Genomic DNA, 25,554 nt, shown 5'->3' with positions numbered 1-25,554 from the left:
TATTTACTGTATTAAAATCAATGGAAATCGTCCAAAACTGACTGCAAACACATCAGATGTCAGATATCGTTATCTGACAAACAGGAACGGGCATCGTTCTTTGTTGCCCACATGTAATATTTTTCTTTCAGATATGAACGATTTTTAAAATCGTTATCATTCAGAGCTGAAAAAAAATCTGACCGTGTGTATGCGCCATAACAAATATTACATTCAGAGGTATTCCACAGCTTACTCAAATAGACAATAAAAATCTATCAAGTCCCAATATGTTAGAACATGGAAAAAGAGATAGACAGATAGATAGACAGACAGACAGACAGACAGAGTCACTGTGCACAATAAGTGGAAGGTAACTGTTCTGTGAAACTAGTATGAATTCCAATACAGGTTGAGTCTCCCATATCCAAATATATTCCGAAATACAGATTTATTTTTTTTAGCATGAGTGAGATAGTGAAACCTTTGCTTTCTGATGGTTCAATGTACACAAACTTTGTTTAAGGCACAAAATTATTAAAAATATTGTATAAAATTACCTACAGGCTATGTGTATAAGGTGTATATGAAACATAAATTAATTTCATATATGTAGACAAACTTTGAGCCACAAAATTATTGAAAATATTGGATAAAATTACCTGCAGGCTGGGTGTATAAGGTGTATATAAAATATAAATGCATTATGTGTGAATATTGGGGTCCCATTCCCAAGATATCTCATTATGATATGCAAATATTCCAAAATACGGAATATTCCGATATTCAAAATACCCCTGGTCCCAAGCATTTTGGATATGGGAGACTCAACCTGTACCTTCAAAAACCCTCCAAAATTATTAGTGATAGAGTGGGTATAAAAACTCACTACGTCAGGGCTTGAGAATTTTTTGTAAAATCTAGAAGCCATCTTAAAAGTTTAGGAGCCAGACCGTGACCAAAATAAAAACTTGTATAGACCACCACACACGCCCCTTCAGTGCCCCTCAACCTCCCCATATGCCATTAGACTGCCACACATGCCTCTTCAATGGTCAGCAGATTCTGCCACATGCCCATATCTGCCCCAGATTCAAAATATGCCATGCAATAGGGCCCAAATGCACATTATATCACACAGTAGGGTCCAAATGCATATTATGCCAGACAGTAGGAACAAATATATATATTGCCACACATTCAAACCCAAGTTCCCATTATGCCAGAGTAGGTCCCAAATGTATATTAATATATAATTTTTTTTAAAATAGCATTTGGACAAAAGTATATGATGGCCCAGAAGAAAGGTGCAGTCTTATTAATTAAATTACAGTGCAATGAGGAGCACAGCTGATTGTGTGCCACACGTCGGCTGCTGCTACATTGTACATACACTATCAGTGATCGCGGCGACACTTTAAAAAATTGGGGTCCTAATCCATTGTTTCTGGGTCCAATCAGATATTATTCAGGGTGAGGACAGACAGCAGCTTGCGCAGAATTGGGGGGGAGGGGGGGCAAGGAGGGGGTCAGGGGCAGGCAGAACTAGGGGTAGTAAGGGGTGGCAAGGTTAGATAGCAGCTGGCACAGTACTGGGGGGCAAGGATGGGGTTAGGGGGAGGGGATCAGGTTAGCACCTGGGCCAGCCCTGGGGGAGGGGGTAAGGGTAGATATCACTAGGGGCAGTGGTTACCTCCTTTGCTCCTGCTGGGAGCCCTTGGTCACTTGTCCGCCTGCAGTCCTTTCTGCCCCGTGCAGTGCCCACGTCACCACCTCCAGGTGCAGAGAGCTCAGCTGGCTGAAGGAGCGCAGGCTGCTAGAGGGTGATGCCGCTCTCCTTCAGGAACCTGCTGCCTCTACTCTGATGCTCTGCATCCACCTCAGCCTGCAGGAACCGGGCTCCTCTATACTGCTGCTGCCCAGCCTATGCTGGCTTCCCCATCTCCATTTACGCTCACCGGGTAGCTCCAGTCTCCGCCGGGAATGGATATAGAGCACGGCGCACTGGGGGTGAAAGAGGAGGTGTCAGGACACGGCTCCATGCGGCGATTGGCTGGAGACATGGCACCACGCGGCGATTGGCTGAGATCACGCTATTGGCTGGGGACAAGCTGCGATTTGCTTTGCTCCCAGCAGGAGGTAACCACTGATTGGCAGGGGGATACGGCGCGGCGATTGGCTACTGCTGCCCAACACAGTGCCTGCCAGCGCTGGAGCTGACGAGGATCTGGTTCCTCCCACCCCGGATAATCTGGTCACCAGGTAGCAAAATCTGGTCACCATGGCAATCTGGCCCCCGGGATTTGTCGAGCCCTGCACTACGTCCCTGTGGATTAGACAATCCAACCACATGTTGAATAATGACAATAGCAGCACAAAATCATACTGGATCTTTAATCAAACAAAAAAGTACTCTTTATCAAAAGAGCTTAGATGTGAACATACTGTATGACAATAGTGTCATTATAATCAGCTAAACAGACATTCACTTAATGCATTATATACTATTATCCCACAGTTTGATATTGCTGGATAGTATAAGGTTACTATATTTCAAAAATTAAAAACCAGACACATTCGCAGGGATCCCACCGACGCAGTCAACCTGCACTGCATCCTAGTACATAAACCCAATAAAATTGGAATTATATTTCCGTGAAGGAAAATTACAGGCTGTACATAGAATTTGGTCTGGTTTGGACAAATAAAGCACATTTAAAATTCATAATGTGAATTTTCATTAAAAAAGTGTCTACTGAACAAATACATATTTTTAAAAACTCATATTATGACATAGATGATGGTTGCGTGAAAGACTGTATAACAGATCTAACTTATGAAAATATAGCTCTAGCACAGGTAAAGTAGCAGTTTTTAGGTGTGTCTCATCCATCCTGTACCAGAGAAAGGAAGTATTAGGTGTGAAGAACTCAAAGAAGGATCACTGTAGTTGGATGTAGGAGTTTCAAAGGTTGTAACAATAAAGTATAACTATATAATAGATTTAAAACAAAAGCAAAACGTTCTCTTTAAGTGTTAGAAGAACATAACATGGCAAAAAGATTCCAGAGTGCCAAAATTACAACATAGACTAACATTTACAAAAAGAATAGTGGGGTAAAAAAATGTTAGCAGTCTCACTGTCCTTTTTTTGAAGCTAGTTTGCCCAGGTTAAATTGAGCATTTGTAATCTGGAGACGAAGACCTGCTCCTGAATTTTGACTAATGGTGGGTACACACTACACGATATGCTCCCTGAGCGATATCGTGTAGTGTTGTCCCCGGCAGGCTGTGTTCAATGTCGTTCATGACATTGAGCATAGCTGCTGAACGATATCATTAACGATATCGTTCAGCGCCGGGCTCTCTCCCCCATTTCCTGACATGCAGCAACCTGACGAGATCGTCAGGTTGTCCTGCATGTCAGCCCGATGAACGATGATGACGAACGACCTGCGGGAACGCGCGTCGTCATCATCGTTCATCTTTTTGGTGTTAAAAATGGACGATAAAGTGGACGACTGAACGATAACTATATCGTTATCGTTCAGTCGTCCACTTTATCGCCCAGTGTGTACGCACCATAACTGTGGTAGGATTCACTCAATACATGTGCAGGCGTCGTGGGGTATGTAGGCCATGCTTGGTTTCTCCAATTTGGAGAAAGCATGCCAAAAATGTTTTCTCTATGAGGGAAGAAGGTGCAGCAGATGGGGAGGAGCAGGGTAGAGTGCCTAGTGGCAGAGCAACCAACGATGTTGGTATCACTCAAAGCATTCTTGAGTGATGCCTTATGGCACTAGTGTGAAGGGTTGCATACATCTGACATAAAACATGAGATACATAGGGATTTTGCAAATCGAAAACAAAAAAAAGCATTTTAAGAGTTAATATTATTTAATGTGTATTAGTAAATGGTCACATGTAAGTATTATAATAATCTAAGTTATTTCTTTTTAAAGCACAGTATATAAAATATGTAGCAACCATTTCCCAAATGTCTGCATTTTATGATTTTTCTTTACAATACATTATTTGTATGCTCCAAGTTGCTTCAGTTCATGTTTTATGTTAGTGTTCTGAACTGCAAGTTTCACAGTGGATCAATTTAGTTTTCAAATCTATAAACTGCTGATCTGAATGATAGTGTTTAATTATAAAAGCAGAGCACAGAACAACAATGCTTCTTTTGTGCGCTTGTGCCTGCTTGTCTGCCCGATATATGTGCACGCTTAAAATTAACATATATTTGCCCAATCTTGCTAATTAGATGGGACTATGGGCCTGATTCAGACACGCTCGTAAGGGCCGGCCGCTCGCAGGTAATGTGGTCGTTTTAATTTTTTTTTTTGTCTCCTGCCGCTCACAAAGCTGTGGGAGGCCACCCATAGCTTGTGCGAGCAGCAAGGAGCCCGTCGCGATAATCGCGACCATCGGCCTTGCGACGAGACCCTGTGGTAGGGTCTTGGCTGCCGCAAGGCAGATTGTACTCCCTGCTCTAATAGAGCAGGAAGTCCGCTACTGACATTAATAGAGCAGGAAGTCCACTACTGACATCAGTTGTGATGTCAGTAGGTCCTCCCGGGAACGCCTGCTTTTGGCCAACCACCCCCCCTACACGCCTACAAAACGGGGCGAGCTGTCACTCACCATCGACAGCCACCCTGTCTTGTAGCGAGCCCCGTAGCCACTGAACTTCAGTCTCTCGGCGGGGCTCGCGCATGCGCACGCAGCTCATGCGCAGATCACAAACATCGAGCCGCTTGCGAGCTTCTCTGAATCAGGCCCTATGAGCCTGATTCAAAGATGTACGCTAAAAAGCCATCACAGCTACGAACTCGTACACAACTAATGTGCAAAAATATGCAAATGTTGCAGACACCAAGGATTGTATTAAGACGCCATCCTGCGGTTTTGCAAATACAAGCATCTGAGTACAAAGACGAAGCTTCGGTCGCAGGTCATTCAATTATCACAGTTCTGAGTAACCTTATGGCTACCTTATGGGCGTGGGAATGGTGACAAAACCCAAAAACGTTTGCGAAATAAATGTCTGTGTTCTCCATAACCTCCCACAAATGCTCCCTGACTGTGTATCACACTGAAATAAAAGACTACGGTACTGTACCTTGCTGCATGCACAGTGCGACTTAGATGCATGTACGGTTTCAGAGGCGTCACAGAGTCTGGTGACACCCCTGTGCACACTTTGGATACCCCCCTGGCCGAAAAGGGGATGTGGGCTAAATAAAGGGATGTGGCCTTGCGGGGATCCCCATAACATCACTCCGGGGGCACCCAGTATCACCGGAGATGCTGGGCTGCCCCCGGAGACTGGGCAGTATGCACTGTCGGATCCTCTTATATGACAGGAGCTGGGTGCTGCAGGAGAATATCACACTACAGCACACGGCTCCTGTCACTGCAGAGGAGCCGGCATTTTGGTGTCACCCCTTCTGAGGGTGACACCCGGGTGTGGCCTGCACTCCCCTCATGGCGCCACTGCACAGTTTACCAATAATCGCTCCACTGCGTAAATATTGCCATTACGTCCGTCTCTGAATCAGGTCCAATGCTACCTTGAGAACCCTCTAAATATACAGCACATGCTAGAAAAGTCACGTCAAAACAATGTGCACAACTACAGTTGCTTTATCCAATCGCTTCACATGTATGCTGTTCTTACAGTTTGTAGTCACTGTTACAAAGCAAACAATACAATTATTCTATAACCATGGGAGCCGGGAGGGGGGAAGGAGCGAGCATAAACTACCAGGTATGGGACTCGTGGCGGTGCGCATCATAGGGATGTACATAATGAAGGGGTGTTGCCATGCCCCTTCAGTGGCAATGTCCTCTACTACCTAGGACCACCTAATGTCTTGGCGACCCTGTCAGTAACTGAAATCAAGTGCTACGGCTTGATTAGGAGATGGCTAGGTCTCCAGGCATCATTTAGTTTACTATTTGCCCCACCAGTGTTGGTTCTTACTTACCCAATTGCTGTACCGGTGTTCCAGAAGGTGTACAGTACATTATTGCTAACCCGGACCAATATTCTCAGTACGCCAGTATCCTGCATCGGACACATCCACTCTAGCACCACGTGGACCTTCTTCAGTGTTCTGTCTAACTAAAATATCACTAGCAAAACTGCGAGTTAATAAGTACTTACTATGTTGAGTTGAAGACATGAGAGCATCCAAGTTCTGGCAAACGTATTATTCTCCATGGTTGTTATGGGAGAAGACCACAAAGTGAATATGATGAACTTATTACTTATGTATGCTTAAATTTCTCTAACACGTGCTGAAACAAAAAAAAGCCTTTCCTTAACTGTTGCACTCAATTGTTTAGAATGCCATTGTATGTGGTAAGATTAACTTTTCCTTCACTGGAACGAAGAGACCTATGCTAAACCAAGATGAACAGCCCCAGATTATTCCTTTTCCACCAAACTTTGAAGGTGGGAATACTCATTTAGGTAGGAAGCGTTCTCCTGGCATCACCAAACCCAGATTTGTCCTTTAGGCAAATTTGGTACTCCAGAAAATCTAAAAGCATTTCCACTGCTCCAAAATCTAAATGAATTTTGTCAAACTCTCTTGCTGTAAAGATGGCATCCTATGACGCTGCCATGTTGAAAGTAATTGAGGTCCTCAATATGACCCATTCTACTGCTGACGTTTGGATACGGAGATTGCATGGCTGTATGCTTGATTACACAGACACACACACACACACACTCTTGCCTTATTTTTAATTCTGAAGGAACTATTCACAAATGGAATGAAGGAACTCTAACCATTGTATTGCCATGATACTTGGTCAGCAAATGCAAATATAATAGTGTTGAGCTAATCCTACTGAACTTCTAAACTTCAGCAAGTGAAGTGTCAAGCTGACAATGCATTTGAGATGGATGGTCAGTAACTGAACCGTTCCACATGTGTGGAGTTTTACAGTGCATGGAGAAAAGGGAACACCAGGGGCACCAAGAGGGGGGGGGGGAGCGCTCCCCCCTCACAGCAGCCCAGCACACAGCGTGTGCAAATCTTTTTTTTTTTCTCGGTAAGGGGGCATGGCCACGTCTCCCGCGATTAGGCCACGCCCCTATTACTGGGGCCCGCCACGGCTCTTGGCGGGCCTGGGGAACACTACTACATTAAATATATTAAAGAATAATGTTTCATAAAAGCAAAAACAAATTTGACCAGAACATTAAGATTAAAGCTTAAACTGTCAGAAACACTAATGATCCATCCATACATATCCAACTATCTCCTTTACTTTTTAATTTACAGGTGCTGATGGGAAACTGTAATAGTCTAGGTTTGCTTGATGTGTCTTGCTGGTTGTCATGAAAGATCAGTGGTCACGGCTGACTCAGGAGAATCTCCTACTGAGGAGCTGAATGCTGAGGTCCCGGGTTGTGGAAGGAATCGAAGGCGAGGGGCCTGGATGTATGTCCTCTTCATCCAAAAGTATCGGATGTTGGCGAAACCTGACCAAAGGCGCGGAGTCTAGCCTGCTTAGAGGTGTTCACCAGTGACCCCTCCAAGCGGGATATGGGTTTAAGCTGCACCCAGCAAGCAGGTCGCAGCCCTTTGGTCAAGTATCTGAAACAGGAGGGAAATGGAGGGAGATAACACAGATGAAACCCAGGAGATTGAACCTCTGAAAGAGGCACTAGCGAGGATTTTGGTATTTGGATTTTGTACTGAGTATGTGGGCAAAATATCAGACACACTGCTGGCACAGGAGAGTGACACTGTGGTTGTAATTGGAGGATGTACAGAGCACGCAGGCAAAGTATATAGTCTCGAGATGACTCGAGAGTAAACAACAAGGGAACCTGGCACAAAGTGACGGCAAGCAAACACTAGTAGTAACGACGTTGTACAGGCAACTTCCTGCTGTCCGGAGCCAAGTTATATACCCTAAGGTAGCAGTTCATTGGAGGATAGTGTCAGCTGACAACCACCACGCTACCATTGGGTAAAGGGTAATCAGATGATGAAGACGGTCATGGCTGCAACCAAGACACTGAGCAGCTCATGGATGTCTACATGGTCCCTAGGTATAATCCTCAGCGCGTCACTCGCCGTCGCACCTGACGTCTGACCGCTCTAGAGGTCAGGAGTAATGGCCGATCCTAGGCCGCAACCTGACAATCAACAAGAAACAGTTAGCTTAAAAAAAAGTTATTAGGCATTATCCTATAAAATCTAGTTACCAATCAATTCATAGTTCAACTTATACAGTAGGGCTTATTTATTGTGACTAGGGTCATAAAAGCATTAAAATCATAGATTAATTGTTAAATATACATGAAACGGTTATTTATTGTACATACAGTACCCTAATTGAACAGGAACTGCAGTTTAGGTTTAAGAGCTAACAATCTTTCTGCATAACTCAACACTGTTTTTAACATAGTAACTTTAACTGGACTGCAAACATTTCATAATCACAAAGTCCTGTCTAATTTTATCTAAAGTAGCAAAAAGACAAGACTTGGAAGTCCCATTTATTGTACCACTGATGTTCACACACCACTAATTTGCTTAAATCAGTATAGCAACTGGTTGAACAAGGCCTAACTGTATTTTTACTGTATTTTGCATAAAAAGGATGTGCTTGCAATGAAGAGTTATTGTTTCAGCTGAAGCTTGTTCCTTTAATCTGACCGTGAGTCACATTTTTACGTCAATAAATCAGTTAATGTCCATGGTCAAGGCAGTAAAGGGCTGACAGCATGAATAAATGACTGTCCTTAGAGCATTTCCCAAGCTACTCTTACAATCATTCAGTAATTTGCGTCATTTGATCACAAAGGCTACATGACAAAGATCACCGTGGTAACCACTTGGAACGCTCCCTGACAAGGCCAAACACCCTGTTCCGTTTCACTGCAAGTGCAGTGGTTAGTTTAGGCTATTTATACTTACATAAGCTACTTTCATTAAAATGCACTGTGAGGGGTTAATATAGGCTTCATCCATGAACACTTCAGCTACATTTATTTGACACTGTCAGAAGTGTCTGCAAGGTACTGCAAATATACTACACAATAACGGGAATCAAGGACTTAGCTAATTAAATAAACGATTCATTCACATTAAACTAAAATCACCCCACTGTATTAGCTGCAAGTGAGTTCCCTGGCAACAAAGTTTACAAAACATTTGGGATGTAAAAGAAGAATGTTAAGTGAATGTAAGAGAAATAAATACATGTTCACGTGTACGATAAGGTGATTTGGACAGTGTATAAAACTACTTCAAAGTCTCAGTTGGGTCACAACACAGCTGACCAACCCCCATACAATTGGTACAAACTTGCTTAGTTAGAGAAGGCTCACTCTTACACTGAAAAATATGACACACTGAAGGACCTACACACATAGCGATGTGCTCACAATCCCACGATGTGTACGATTTCCCCCTGAACTCTTCCCGGGAGCTCCCCGGCAGTTGTGGGCACGATTTGGTCTGAAAAAGCTGCCAATTTAACACACAATCTATCGTGCCTCCTAAACTATCCCAGTGCATAGTGACTTGAGATTGTCAGATCTGCCCTACAGCACGGCAGATCTGAAGATGTGATGTACGACCTGTGTGGATGCATATCGCATCGTGAGTGGGGACTCACAATTTGGGCATATTTTACACACTCTGGGCCTGATTCAGACACGGTCACGAGCGCTGAGCGCTCGCAACCGGGTAGACGGATTGCCCGTCGCTATCCGGGTCTCGCGCATGCGAACGAAGGAGCCGGCTCCGTCGTGCGCATGCGCGAGACCCGGATAGCGACGGGCAATCCGTCGCTCCGGGTCTCGCACCAAAGGGGGCGTGCTGTCGATGTTGAGTGACAGCACGCCCCCTTTGGTGGGCGGGCCGGGGGGGGGGGTGGCTGCCCAGACGGAGGCGCTCCCATGAGAACGCCTACCGTTTGGGGGCGACCCCACTGACATCACAAGTGATGTCAGTGGGAGAGCTTTCGGCTCTGTTTGAGCCGAAAGCTCTCTGGGGCTTGCGGCCACGAGACCCTACCACAAGGGTATCGCGACCATCATCATGGCTGCTCGCACAGCAATGCGAGCAGCCAGGAAGCCGCTCCATAAAAAAAAAAAAAAAAAAGACGCCCTGATTCAGAGCGAGCGCTCTGTCAGAGCATCCGGCTCCAAATCAGGGCCTCTGTCTCTCCAATGCGTCAGAATCGGTCAGATCGGGTAAAATATCGCCATGTGTGTAGGCACCTTAAAGGGCAGATCTGATTAGGAACCTCACAAATTTATACTGCGCAGGATATTAGAGCATGACAACCTTGCTTGTTTTTGCTCGTGCTCCATAGAGGTGTGAGAAAAAAATAGCAACGCTTTCTTACCTCAGTAAGTAGAATTGTGCGCCGATGGAACCTCGCAGCTAACTGAATCTGTCACTCAGAATGAAACAATAAAAGTTCCAACTTATTCACAATATCATCTTCCTGGTTCTAGATACTGGAAACATCAAAACTGCACATTTAAAAAGCACTAACTGATACCTTGTAGGCAATCCCCGAGCTAGAGTATACATTGAATGATACTGGCAAATAACAAGGTAAGTCTTTGGTCTTAACATAATTAACACATAACTTATCATTAAAAACTTCTGTAATGGAAAGCTTGTGTGTCACATTATACAAGAAATGATTTTCTACAACATACAAATGGTTGGGTATGGCATCCCAACGGTCAGAATCCCTACGGATTTTGGTAAGCATTTAAACCCAAATCTTAACCCTAAGCCACCCCTCCAGCAATCAATCCCTAACCCACCTTTCCCACAGCTTAACCCTAACCGCCCCGTAGGCCTAACCCTAAACCCCCTTCCCACGGCCTAACGCTCAGGGCCGGATTAAGGATAGGGCGACAGGGACGGATGTCCCGGGGCCCCCACCACTAGAGCACGCATGGGTGGTTTCTGAGTACCTAGAAACCCCCCCTGATGGACCAATTCCCCCTACTGTTGCCGAAATGTGGGCGGAGCCAACACGACAAGCCCCACGAATCGCTGCAGTACGGTGCGAGGGGGCAGGGGCCTAATGAAGTGAGCAGCAGCTGCATAGTGTACGGTTTTATTCTTTATATATGTGTTTGTGTATATATGTGTTATTGTTTATACAGTATGTGTTAGTGTGTATATATGTGTATGTGTTTTGTATATAGTTTGTGTTAGTGTGTGCATACTGTGTATGTGTTAGTGTGTATGTATGTTAATGTGTATATATGTGTTAGTGTGTGTATACTGTGAATGTATATGTGTTAGTGTGTATGTGTTTATACTGTATATTTGTGTGTTAGTGTGTATGTTATATAAAATAAATATGTTGCTACATATACATATGTGTGTGTGTTTAACGTGTGGCGGGGGAGGGGGGTAGGCTCTATGTGGCTTGTTGGGGCCCCCCACAATTTAGCTGCCCCAGGGCCCCCACAAGCCTTAATCTGGACCTGCGAACGCTAAACCTCCCCGCAGTGCCTAACCCTAACACTAATACTTATAATCTGTCGGGATTGCGACCGTCTGGAAACTGCTGTCGGTATTGTGACATCGGGTCACAGACTTCATCCCTATACTACCACAGATGCATGGTCTCAATATCTCTCTTGCAGAAGCAAGGATTCAGCCTTCATACTAATGAGACTATATTAATAATTTGTTATTACTCTGAATCTTTACCTGCATTTTTAAGCAGTGAAGAAATGTGGGTAGAGTAATAAGGCCAAAGTCTTTCCATACTGTTAGATTTTGCTACGGGTTTTGTGCTAGACTTATATTGCCTGGCGTTGAATGAATATACAGATGTGTCCTCATATTTAGCCTGAATACGTCATGCGGCCTGAGACGCCCGGTGCGAGTCAAAACGCCGAGTGGTGTAGCGTAGAAACTTTTTCTTTAAATTTGGGTCTTATTGGCACCGCAGACACAGCAAAACATCACTCAATCTGTACCAGAGATGCTGGTCTGTAACTAACTGCACAGGAATTAGTTTTAAATACATACAAAGTTACAGATGAAGCACAACGGAAATGGTCATGTAAAAAAGCTGCGGCCGCTGCATCATAGCACTTTGTACACAGAGTCAGACTCATTCGCATACAGATGTACAAGTGTCGCAAATCAAATTAATCAGTGTAGTCTTGTTAAGTGGTTTTGTTGCATCTAATTGTTTCATTTGTGCAACTAATTTAAAACTTGAGTGGAAAAGTGGCTCAGCACAAAACAAGTCACATGGGACCTGGAGCGCCAAGAAGGGCTGTTTGGTGCGACCACGGCAATAGTGCATCTGTGCTAACAATCCAGGCAGGATGAGAACAATGGTGTCATTTTTACCATTTTAGAATAATTAAGATGACTTTATAATTAACCAACATTTATTTAATATGCAGAAAAATTGAGAAATAAGCCCAGTGACTATAGAAGGAAACACACAGTGATCACACCTGGTTGTTTGACATTTGAACTTGCTTTTTTGACTGTTTTTACATTTTTGGAAGATCCTATTACTATATATGTCTTTAATACGTGGTCTAAAAAACAATACAATGAATATCATTTACAACAGGCAAAGACAGCACAACAACGTGAATCCATTTGTGCTCTTCAGCCTCTTCATGCACTTTGAACTCATTTGTGTCCTTGTCTAGAATGTGTACAAATGCCTGATATTAATTTTAGGAATCTACAGTACATGTGTGCAAACCATGTGCTTGAAAGTTCAAAGTCATCTTAAAGAATGCTTACCTTCGCTCCTGTGGGCCACTCCTGTGCATCAAAAGCACCCCAGTTACAGTCCCCTGTGCAGGCGTCAAACCAAGCTTGTTTCCTTGCTGAACAACATACAGATTTAAACTCCTCAGTCTTATACAGTATGCTGTGTAAGCGTATGCTTTCCATTGAGTGATTTAATAGAGCAATACTTTGCATGACTCTGAGGGAGTTCAGCACAGCGCTCGCATTATCTGTTCTTTTGAAAAATAATAATGATGGTAATTTGTAATTCCACCAGGTCAGTGCCTCAAGGCTTTTCTAGCACAAAGGGAAGCCAAACCACTTCAGAGACACAATGCAGTGAAAACACAGAACTGTACAGAATAACTAGCTAATTAAAATTAATGTCAGGCAGAAAACCTATGCGTAGATTGCAATGTAAAAATCTCTACACCAAAGGGATGCACATGCCATATAGTACATATGTTCTGAGCAACACTCTGAATGTAACGGTCTACTGTACATAAATCAGTTAGGACATGCCTCTCCCAAATCTAAATCTCACTGCACATATTAAATCTCACCCACCTGCAGTGAAGCATGGTTTTACAAAAGGTGCAGAGTTACTTTTTTTTTTTTGCTTTGCTCCCAACTCAGATTCAGCCCTTAGAATTGTATGGGACCAACTACACATTCCAAAGGTATCATGAGTAGCAGACATTTGTGCAACTAAATTCTCTACTGTAGCCTTAGAGCCTATTTCAGAGATGGACGCGGTTCACATTGCTGCTGCGTCATTGGACACGCCCCCACGGAGGCCGGCACCATCCCCACAGAGCCGCAGACTCCGGGGGCACTGCATGTGATGATGCAGAACGAGTCCTGTGCACCCATCGCAACCGCATGCGCAGGTGCCCCGCCATTGGAGATGTACGCAAACGATTGATTTTGTGTACTTCTCTGAATGAGTCTAAATTACTTGCAGTATTGCTAAAAAATAGACAAATTAGAACATTCTGCCATTTTACTTTCACTAACTATCTATTATGAGATACCTATTAATTAACAATTTGGTGCATATCATCAGCACAAACAAACCTCATAATAAAACAAATGTAATTTAAAAGCACTGTCATTTTTTTGTTCACCGCGGCTTAAATTAACATGCCTATCGCAATTTCACTTGGCGCAGTAATGCGTGCTCCTACTTAATGCTCAATCCAATTGTAAAAAGTTGTTGTGTGGTAATTTTCATGATGAAAAATGGGGAATCAGCTTGAACCCCCAAAAAGTGCACACAACATTGGATAAAGTATAGAAGGCTATTAGTGGAAAAAAACAAAGTAATTGGGGCTCTTAATACAGTAGGTATCAATTGCTATTTTTAATTTTTTTTTTAACAACATTGAAAAAATTATAGAAAATCAGAGTTGTGGTATAACATACCTTAGATAACTCTTTTTCTTCGAGGTCCATAGGGTCCACAGAATCTACCTTGGGGTAGGCAGTGGAAATGATCCATTGTACCAAACAGCTTCTAGCTTTGCAGCTCCCAGCATGCATCGGTCCTCCTCCCTATATACCCCAGCCACAGGCATTCAGTTTGTAAACAAGCCTTATGGCAAGAGACGGAAAGTGGAGAAGGAAGTACATCGCACACTCAACTCAACATACGAAGAGGGAATCAGTGATATGGAAAAAAGCAAAAGAACAAATCCCAACTGAGGCTAGGTGCGTCAGGGAGGGTGCTCTGTGGACCCTATGGACCTCGAAGAAAAAGTTATCTAAGGTATGTTATACAATAACTCTGATTTTCTTCTTCAGGGTCCTCAGGGGCCACAGAATATAGCTTGGGGACGTCCTAAAGCAGTTCCCTTAAGGGTGGGGATTGCTCCTGTGCAGAGAGGAGAATCCGCCGCCCAAAGGAAGCATCCTGGGAGGCAAAAGTGTCAAATGCATAGAATTTGACAAAAGTATTGACGGAAGACACAGCTGTTCAGGAGCCCACGACAATCCGACAGACCGAGTAGAATGTGCTGTCACCTTGTTAGGAACAGGGAGATCATCCTGTGTATAGACCTGAGAAATAGTTGTACGCAGCCAGCAAGCCAAAGTCTGCTTGTTTGCAGGCCAGCCTAGTTTGTGAAACCCATATAACACAAAGAGCGAATCTGATTTCCTGATGGAACTGGAATGATCCACATAGATACAAAGGGCTCGAACCATATCCATGGAAGCTTTACCTGTAGACAGGTCTGAAGACTGAAAGGCCGGAACTACAATCTCCTCATTTATATGGAAACGGGAAACCACCTTTGGAAGGTAACCCACCTTAGTACAGAGGACAGCTCTATTTTGATGGAAGATCCAATATGGAGAGCGACATGACAAAGCTGCCAAGTCCGAAACTCTACGAGACGAAGAGAAATAGTGTTTTCGCTGTCAACCGTCTTACATCCACCGTATCCAAAGGTTCAAAGGGAGCCGTCTGCAATGCCCTGAGAACCAAAGTCAAATCCCACGGTGCCACCTGAGGGACAAATGGAGGTTGCAGCTGGAGAACCCCCTGCAAGAATGTCCTAACATCCGGCAGAGGGGCAATTCTGTATTGGAACAAAACTGACAATGCAGAAACCTGAAATCTCAAGGTAGCCAGGCAAAGACCTAAGTCTAATCCCACCTGAAGAAAAGCAAGTATTCTTGCGACCTTGAAAAGCTTAGGGTCATATTTTCTGTGAGAACACCAAAGAAAAAATTAATGCCAAATTCTGTAATAGATGCGGGCGGAAGCAGGCTTCCTTGCCCTCAGCATCGTCTGAATCACAGAGGCGGAAAAACCCTTGGCCTTGAGGACGGCAGACTCAACAGCCATGCCATCAAAGCCAGTCAAGGTAAATCCTGATATAGGCAGGGACCCTGCACTAGCAGATATGGCTGTAGAAGCAGTGGAAGTGGACTGTCTATGGATAGACAAGTCAGGTCAGAGAACCAATGCCTCCTGGGCCAGGCAGGGGCTATTAGTATTATCCTGCCGCCTTCCTGCTTGAACTTTCTGACAACCCTTGGGAGGAGGGAGATTGGAGGAAACAGGTATGCCAACCTGAAATCCCATCTCACCGCCAGAGCGTCCACGAAGGCGGCTGAGAGGTCCCTTGTTCTGGAGCCGTACCCGGGGAATTTGTGATTGTGACGTCATGAGGTATACGTCCGGTACTCCCCACTTGTCCATCAGGAGTTGAAAGACATCCGGATGAAGAGCCCATTCTCCGGCGTGAATGTCCTGGCGACTTAGGAAGTCCGCTTCCCAGTTGAGAGTACCTGGGATGAATACTGCTGATAGAAGGAAGATGGCATTCTGCAAACAGCAGAATTTTTGCCACTTCCTTTAAGGCTGCCAGACTTTGTGTGCCTCCTTGATGGTTGAGGTAGGCCACTGCTGTAGTGTTGTCAGACTGAACCTGGACCGGCCTGCCTTGTAGGAGGTCCTGCGTCAGTATGAGCGGTCTGTGCACTGCCCGAAGCTCCAAGATATTTATTGGTGGAAGAGTTTCCTGAACCGTCCACCTTCCCTGAAAGGTGTGATGGCCTGTGACTGCTCCCCATCCTCGCATGCTTGCATCTGTGGTGAGGAGTACTCAATCCGGGACCCATAACGGACAACCCATATTTAAATGAGTCGTCTGCAGCCACCGAGCGAGGGAGAGCTGAACCTCTGGCGAGTTGCAGATCATCTGAGACTTTATCTGATGATACTGACCTTCCCAATGAGCCAGAATCCAATTCTGCAGGGACCTGGAGTGGACCTGGGCATAAGCCACCATGTCGAATGTGGATACCATGGAGCCCAGCACCTGCATTGCCAAATGTAACAACACTTTTTGCTTGCAGGCAGGACTGCGCACACGAGACTGTAGTGCCACAATCTTGTCTTCTGGTAGAAGAAACTTCTGTCCCAGAGAATCCAGCAAAGCCCCCAAGTGCACCATCTGCTAAGTTGGAGAAAGAGAAGACTTTTTTCAATTTATAATCCAGCCATGCTCATGTAGGCAGACAATGGTCACCTGGAGATGACATTGTAACATATCCTGGGATTGTGCTAATATCAGGAGGTCGTCCAAACATGGCATTATCCTGTCTCCTTGTCGTCTAAGATGACTGCCATTATCTTGGTAAATACCTGAGGAGCTGTGGCCAGCCTGAAGGGTAGAGCCTGTAATTGGTAATGTTGCTGATCTACCGCCAATCTCAAAAATCTTTGGTGGAATTGTGCAATTGGAACATGCAGATATGCATCCTGTATGTCCAGGGAGACCATGAAATCCCCAGGCTCCATCGCCAGCATAATTGACCGTAGGCTTTCCAAACTGAATTTTGGCACACTGTCATGTCCCACGATATATGTGTTTCACATGCTGTTTTAGTTTCTGTCATGTTATTATTGCAAGGCTTTGCATCTTGTTAATTTTGTCCTTCCTGATTCTCTGTAGCTAGGGTCTGATGTCATCAGCCCTCCTTTCTTCCTGTCTGTAGCTCAGTGTGTGTGTCTGTCATTTTAGCTTGCAGTTGTTCCTGTTGAGCTCTGGTAAACTATCATCACCTACTATGTTATGCATAATTACAAGAATATCAGCTTGAAATAAACCCTCATCTGGATTCTTCATATGTGCCTTACTAGTTGAGTTGACACTGTCTGACAAAGGGCCTGATTCAGACCCACTCGCGAGCGGCTGTCCGCTCGCAAGTGGGTCGATGTTCTGGACTGAGCATGCGCACGATGGAGGGAGCTCCGTCGTGCGCATGCGCCAGACGCGACGAGCGAAGGAAAGTCCTTCGCTCGTTGTGTCTGATCAAAGGGGGCGTGCTGTCGATGTTGTTTGACAGCACGCCCCCTTTGGTAGGCGTGCCGGGGGCGTGCCTCCCTGACGGGGGCGTTCCCACGGGAACGCCTCCCGTCAGAAGCCGGCCCACTGACATCACTAGTGATGTCAGTGGGAGTGATTTTGGCTCTGATAGAGCCAAAATCACTCCGGAGCTTGCGGTTGAAAACCTCAACCGCAGGCTCCGGCTCGCAGTTTCGATGGTCGCGATAGTCAAGACCATCGCGGCCATCACACTGCACGCTCGTATAGCCTGTGGGTGGTGACCCACAGCTATACGAGCGTCCAGGAGGACGCTCCATTTTCATGGAGGCCGGCCCTCATTCAGAGCATGCGCTCTGCTCAGAGCGTACGGCTCTGAATGAGGGCCAAAGTCTCTTGGTGTAAGTACTGGTTCAATACAGATATACACAGAGGAATTATCTCAGGGGCCTTTCACTTACAGCCTGGTTGAGTCAGAATAGTGAAAAGATGTTTGATAAAAACTGTCATATACACCAGTAAGCCAGTTGCAGCCTACAGTGTAAGAAGAAATCATCAGTGCGTGCAGCTACACACTACAGCATAGATTCTTCTAGCAAGCTACAAACTCACTCCAGTATTATTCAGATCCATTCTACCGGTGTGATATCATGACTGAAGGGAACACTGCACAGCCTGTACACTCCAACATCAGCTCCTGACAAGAGCAGCCAAGGCGAAAGGATTGAAAACCCAATCGCTTGTGTCCCATTCATAAGAAGCCTCATCCCCTCAAGAAATGCATTGGTTTCAGAAAGAATGTTGTTTCAGATGTTGTGCCTCTACTGAACATTTTGCTAAGGACTGTAAAACCACTATTATGTGCATAGAGTGCGGCTGTGAGGATCACGTGCAGGCACTTCACCCATCTCAATACAATCCTACAGCGCCTGCACATTTCCCTTCTTCAGCAAAGCATGGCGGGGAGAATGCAGATCAAACAGCAAGTCCAACTACTGTATCTTATTCATGCACTAAAGTCTGTGGGGAAGGTCTTTGTGACAAGTCTTGTGCAAAGATAAGTCTTGTCAATGTATACCCCAAGGGACAGCCAGAAAGGATTCTAAAGGTGTACACCATCTTGGACGACCAGAGTAACCGATCACGTGCAAGACAAGAACTCTTTGATCTGTTAACTTAAAGGGAGATGCTTACCCTTACACCTTGGGTACCTGTAGTGGAATTACAGAGGTCTCTGGAAGCAGAGCCAGTGGACTGGTTGTAGCTTCTCTCAAGGACAACCTTGAGATACCCTTACCCACACTTGTTGAGTGTAACCAGTTACCATCCAATAAAGAGGAGATTCCTACACCAGAGGTCACTCTTCATCACACTCACCTAAGGCCTATATACAATGAAATACCAGCCCTTGACAAAAATGCAGAGATCGTACTTCTGCTCGGTAGAGACATCCTCAGGATACATAAAGTACGACAGCAGATCAATGGACCAAATGATGCTCTATTTGCCCAACGTCTTGATCTAGGCTGGGTTATCATAGGCAATGTCTCTATAGACAAGATGAAGAAGCCTACCAGTATATCCTCATTTAAGACAAACATCTTGCCTAATGGTCGCAGCACTCATTTTCAGCCATGCCCACATCATTACTGGGTGAAAGAAAGGCTGGAGAGCAGTAAATTGCAGCATGACCGTCAAAATAACATGAACATAGTCCTGTCTTGGGTTGACAGTCTTGGATCGACTGTGTTCAATTCAACAAGTGAGGACAACAAATTAGCATCTGCAAGAGAAGATAAAGAATTTCTCAAGGTAATGGACAAAGATTTCACCCAGGATGATTCCAACAGCTGGGTAGCACCTTTACCCTTTCGCTCTCCAAGAGTGAAACTACCAAACAAGCATTTGCTAGATTTTCCTCTTTAGAAACGAACCCTAAAGAAGAAACCAGAGATGGAGAAACATTTTGCGGATTTCATGCAAAACATATATTTGAGAGAGATCACGCAGAACCTGCACCACCAATAAAGGAAGAAGAAGAATGCTGGCACCTTCCATCCTTTGGCGTGTATTACCTGTGGAAACCCAACTAAATTAGAGTAGTTTTTGATTGCAGCGCTCAGTATGAAAGTGTCTTCCTCAACAACATGCTCCTTACTGGGTCAAAACTAAACAACAACCTCATAGGAGTGCTAATTCGTTTTAAACAGGAACCTGATGCAGTAGTAGCTGACATCCAGCAAATGTTCCATTGCTTCATAGTCAGGGAAAACAATTGGAACTACCTGAGGTTCTTATGGCACAATGACAACAATGAAGTCATAGATTATCGGATGAAGGTGCATGTATTTGGCAACAGCCCCTCTCCTGCGTAAGCCCAGGAAAGTGAGAAGGACTATGGATCTGTCATTTTGTTTAAAAGAACTTCTACGTAGATGACGGACTAAAATCCTTACCCACAAACGAAGAGGCAATTGATCTTCTCATCAGAACACAAGAAATGCTTTCTGTAGCAAACCTCAGGCTCCACAAGATTATCTCCAACAGCCAAAGGGTAATGGAAGCATTTACCACTGATGATCATGCCACCAACTTGAAGGATCTTAATCTTGGTTCTGATGTTCCTCCCATACAATGCAGCCTAGGGTTACTCTGGGACATCAAACAGGACATATTTACATTCCAAGCATCAGCCTATGACAAATCTTTCACCAAACGAGGAGTTCTATCTGTCACAAACAGTATCTATGATCTTCTTGGGTTTGTAGCACCAGTCACCATCCATGGCAAGATGTTGTTGGACCACAAGACATCTCTTACCCATGAAGTTTTAGTTACCTTTCTTGCAGAAGTATCTGCCACAATCAATGCAAGACCACTTGTCCCGGTATCCTCAGACCCTGATTTTCCAACCATTCTTACTCCAGCCATTCTTCGTACCCAGAAGATTTGAGCTGCTTCAATTCCTCCTGAAATCTTAGACCACAGTGACATTTACAGGTGTCAGTGGAAACAGGTTCAACACCTGTCCAATGTGTTCTGGCATTGCTGGAAGACAGAGTATTTACACATGCTTCAAAGTCGTCACAAATGGCAGATGTCAAAACCCAACCTCCAGATCAATGATCTCGTTGTTTTGAAGAATAAGGAGGCCCATCGCAATGAATGGCCAATAGGTCTTATCACCAAGGTTGCTCCTAGTGACTATGGAAAGGTTTGTAAGGTGGAGGTCAAAGTGACCAAAGGAGGCTCTGCCCGAGTTTTCTTCCGTCCAATAACTGAACTAGTGCTTCTTCCAAAAGAAGATATCACGTAAAGGAGGACTTGGCCACCAGATTCAGCTCATCATTAGAGTATTCTACCACAAACTTCCAGCTATGATATACCATTGACACTTTATTATTTGGATTATACTGTGGGTTGGTGGAAGTGTTTGCAAGTTGCGACTTCCCCAATCCGAAGATGGGTTATTACTTGATCTAACATTTCCCTTCTGTTATAGATTACAGGTCCCAAGATCAATTCTGGACATCACATTATTACAATGTTTGATTTATCGTGAAATGTAAAGATTTCAGACGGGGAGTGTCATGTCCCATGATATATGTGTTTCATATGCTGTTTTAGTTTCTGTCATGTTATTATTGCAAGGCTTTGCATCTTGTTAATTTTGTCCTTCCTGATTCTCTGTAGCTAGGGTCTGATGTCATCAGCCCTTCTTTCTTCCTATCTGAAGCTCAGTGTGTGTGTCTGCCATTTTAGCTTGCAGTTGTTCCTGTTGAGCTCTGGTAAACTATCATCTTTTCACCTACTATGTTATGCATAATTACAAGAATATCAGCTTGAAATAAACACTCATCTGGATTCTTCATACATGCCTTACTAGTTGAGTTGACACTGTCTGACAAAGTCTCTTGGTGTAAGTACTGGTTCAATACAGATATATACAGAGGAATTATCTCAGGGGCCTTACACTTACAGCCTGGTTATTGAGTCAGAATACACATGGATGAACCTGTTGAGAGACTTCAGATTCAGGATAGGGCGATGTGACCCATTTGAATAATAACCCTTTCCCTGTTGCGTCATAGGAACAGGGACTATGACTCCTGACTTCAGGAGGGCCCCAATAGACTCCCACCCACAGCTTTAGCGAGCGGCCAGGTGATGGTTGAGATAGTCTCGACCATCGGGCTTGCGACGAGACCCTTGTGTTAGGGTCTCGTCTGCCGCAAGCCCCATTGAGCTTCCGGCTCTAATAGAGTCGGAAGCTCACTACTGACATCACTGGTGATGTCATTAGGGCCGCCCACAAACGGCAGGCGTTCCTTTGGGAATGCCTCCGTTTGTCCAGCCACCCCCTTTCCCCGCCTACAAAATGGGGCGAGCTGTCGATCAATATCGACAGCCGCCCCCGTTTGTAGTGAGTGCATTTCTCACTCGCTCCGGGGCTTGCGCACGTGCATTGCGCACACTGCACGTGCGCAATGCACAACCATCGACCCGCTTGCGAGCGTATATCGCTTGCGAGTGGGTCTGAATCAGGCCCTCAGGACCCCAAACAGTGCATGCTTTCCAGGTCTTCTCACAGAATCACAAGTTGAAATAATTAGCTCCACCTGATCTTTTAAAATGTGTCAGTGAGTAATGAGTACACATGTGCTCCTGCTAGGTGACCTGGAAAATGTGACTGTGTGGGGTCCTGAGCAGAGCCGTAACTAGAGTTTTTGGTGCTATGTGCCAGAGAGAGCATTGGCGGCCCCCCTCCCCATTTTTTAAATAGAGAAATAAGATAGTGCATCCGAAAAAGGGCCATGGCCTCATGGAGAAGGGCCAGGGAAGAGATAGGAGAGGCCAGGAGATGCTGGGGATAAAAGAAGAGAAAGCTACAAGTAAGAATGATAATAAAAAGGAAATTGACAGGCTCAAACAGCACCCCCTGCCCTGCGGTGCCCTGTGCCATGGCACTGGTCGCACCACCCTAGTTACGGACCTGGTCCTGAGGACAGAGTTTGAGAACCACTGCTCTAGATTAATTTGGGGTGCTTAAAATGCCCGTCAGTTGATTTTTTTTTTGTCAGTTTAAGCCACTTTTAAAAATGTGATAAAAAACAACTTCCCAACTGCAAGCCTAAAAACCCCTCTCCCATCAATACAACACCCCCATACGCCCCAACATCAATTAACCCATTATCCTGCATTTTGCAGAATATCACCCCACAGATGTCATTATTGACAATTTAAGCTAATTAAAAAATTCTAATTCAGTGGGTGGGGGTGTCTGGGTTCTGGACCAAGTTTTGAAATTTTTATCTTAAAATAGGGATTTTCCCAAACTTTTCAGCTGCTTTGGGGCTGCGAGCAAAAAAGACATGTTAAATCCTATGGAGAGTTCATTTGCACGGCTAATAGGATAGCAATTAACCCCTGACAGCTGGTCAATATGGCTAATTGAATATGCACCCTGGAGTGCCATTTACACTGTAAGTTATATAAATATAAAGCAGATGTCGAGACCGACACTCCATTTAGAAAAAACAACCACCGGGGTGCTAAAGCTATAGACAGCAGGCAGAGGCAAACTGTTTAGTAGTAATCCAATATATACGGGCAGCACCCCATGGATTTGTAAATAACTTATTAAATCTTGAGCATCGTGCAATGTTTCAGATTTATTCAAAAGCTTGACGAAAGTTTGAATAAATCTGAAACGTTACACGGTACTCAAGATTTAAGAAGTTATTTACAAAGCCGTGCTGTGCTGCCCGTATATTGTATTATATACAGTGCATCCACAAAGTATTCACAGCGCTTCACTTTTTTCACATTTTGTTATGTAACAGCCTTATTCAAAAAAGGAATAAATTCATTTTTGTCCTCAAAATTCTACACACAATGCCCCATAATGACAACGTGTAAAAAGTTTTTATGATTTTTGCAAATTTAATAAAAAAAAAAAACAGAAACTAAGAAATCACATGTACATAAGTATTCACAGCCTTTGCTCAATACTTTGTTGATGCAATTTTGGCAGGAATTACAGCCTCAAGTCTTTTTGAATATGATGCCGCAAGCTTGGCACATCTATCTTTGGGCAGTTTCGCCCAGTCCTCTTTGCAGCACCTCTCAAACTCCATCAGGTTGGATGGGAAGCGTCGGTGCACAGCCATTTTCAGATCTCTCCAAAGATATTCAATCGGATTCAAGTCTGGGCTCTGGCTGGGCCACTCAAGGACGTTCACAGAGTTGTCCTGAAGTCACTCCTTTGATATCTTGGCTGTGTGCTTAGGGTCGTTGTCCTGCTGAAAGATGAACAGTCGCCCAAGTCTGAGGTCCAGAGCGCTCTGGAGCAGGTTTTCATCCAGGATGTCTCTGTACATTGCTGAATTCATCTTTCCCTCTATCCTGACTAGTCACCCAGCTCCTGCCCCTGAAAAACATCCCCACAGCATGATGCTGCCACCACCATGTTTCACTGTAGGGATGGTATTGGCCTGGTGATGAGTGGTGCCTGGTTTCCTCCAAACATAATGCCTGGCATTCACACCAAAGAGTTCAATCTTTGTCTCATCAGACCAGAGAATTTGGTTTCTCATGGTCCGAGAGTCCTTCAGATGCAATTTGGCAAACTCCAGGCGGACTGCCATGTGCTTTTTACGAAGGAGTGGCTTCCGTCTGGCAACTATACCATACAGGCCTGATTGGTGGATTGCTGCAGAGATGGTTGTCCTTCTGGAAGGTTCTCCTCTCTCCACAGAGGAATGCTGTAGCTCTGACAGAGTGACCATCGAGTTCTTGGTCACCTCCCTAACTAGGGCCCTTCTCCCACGATCGTTCAGTTTAGACGGCCGGCCAACTCTAGGAAGAATCCTGGAGGTTCCAAACTTCTTCTATTTACGGATGATGGAGGCCACTGTGCTCATTGGGAACTTCAAAGCAGCAGATATTTTTCTGTACCCTCCCCCAGATTTGTGCCTCTGCAGACAATTCCTAGGACTTCATGCTTGGTTTCTGCTCTGACATGCACTGTCAAGTGTGGGACCTTATATAGACAGGTGTATGCCTTTCAAAATCATGTCCAAACAACTGAATTTACCACAGGTAACTCCAATTAAGCTGTAGGAACATCTCAAGGATGATCAGTGGAAACAGGATGCACCTGAGCTCAATTTTGAGCTTCATGGCAAAGGCTGTGAATAATTATGTACACCTGATTTTTTAAGTTTTTTGTTTTTTTCATGAAATTTGCAAAAATCTAAAAAAAAAAACTTTTTACACATCATTATGGGGTATTGGGGTAGATGTATGATAGCGGCACTTAACGTGCCGCTATAACGCTTCCCCTCTTTACCGAGGCAAAGCAGGAAGCACTACCGATGAGATGTATAAACATCTCATCAGCCGGAGAGGGGGAGCGTTAATTCTCCCCTCCGGCGCTACCCGCTAAGCCTAGTGCTGACGCACTGTGTGTCAGTCCCGGCCGGCTCCACTAAGCATGCGCGGGATCTCGCAAGTATCGCGAGATCCCTGCGTGCAGCCCTGGAGCCGGCAGCCGCCAAAAGCAGGGACAGCGCTGTCCCTGCTGTGGGGATAGGCTTGCGCCAGGCTGTAGCTGTCGATAACGACAGCTACAGCAGGCCGAACGGTCAGGCGATATGACCGTTCGTACATGGCCCCAGCGCTGATATCTTGTAGATAGCAGCGCGATAATGACCCTGCCATTTACTGACCAGACACCCGATCATACATCGGGGAGAAGCATGGGAGATTAGTTTATTCCATTTTGGAGTAAGGCTGTAACATAACAAAATGTGGAAAAAGTGAAGCGCTGTGAATACTTTCCGGATGCACTGAGATATATATATATATATATATATATATATATATATATATATATATATAGAGATATATAGATATATATAGATATACACACACATATGTGTATATATATATATATA

At 44.6% G+C, this 25,554-nt stretch overlaps 1 protein-coding gene across 10 annotated transcripts in view; it reads right to left on the bottom strand.

Moving 5' to 3' along the window:
* The window catches only part of TBCK (TBC1 domain containing kinase), a 328,992-nt gene that overhangs the window by 150,066 nt on the left and 153,372 nt on the right, over positions 1–25,554 (bottom strand). The window lies entirely within an intron of this gene.

Source organism: Taudactylus pleione, unplaced genomic scaffold (genome assembly GCF_031769625.1).
Source record: "Taudactylus pleione unplaced genomic scaffold, aTauple2 ptg000236l, whole genome shotgun sequence".
Lineage (NCBI taxonomy): Eukaryota > Metazoa > Chordata > Amphibia > Anura > Myobatrachidae > Taudactylus > Taudactylus pleione.
Note: the sequence above shows the minus strand (reverse complement) of the source record. Positions and strands in the feature narration are given on the sequence as shown.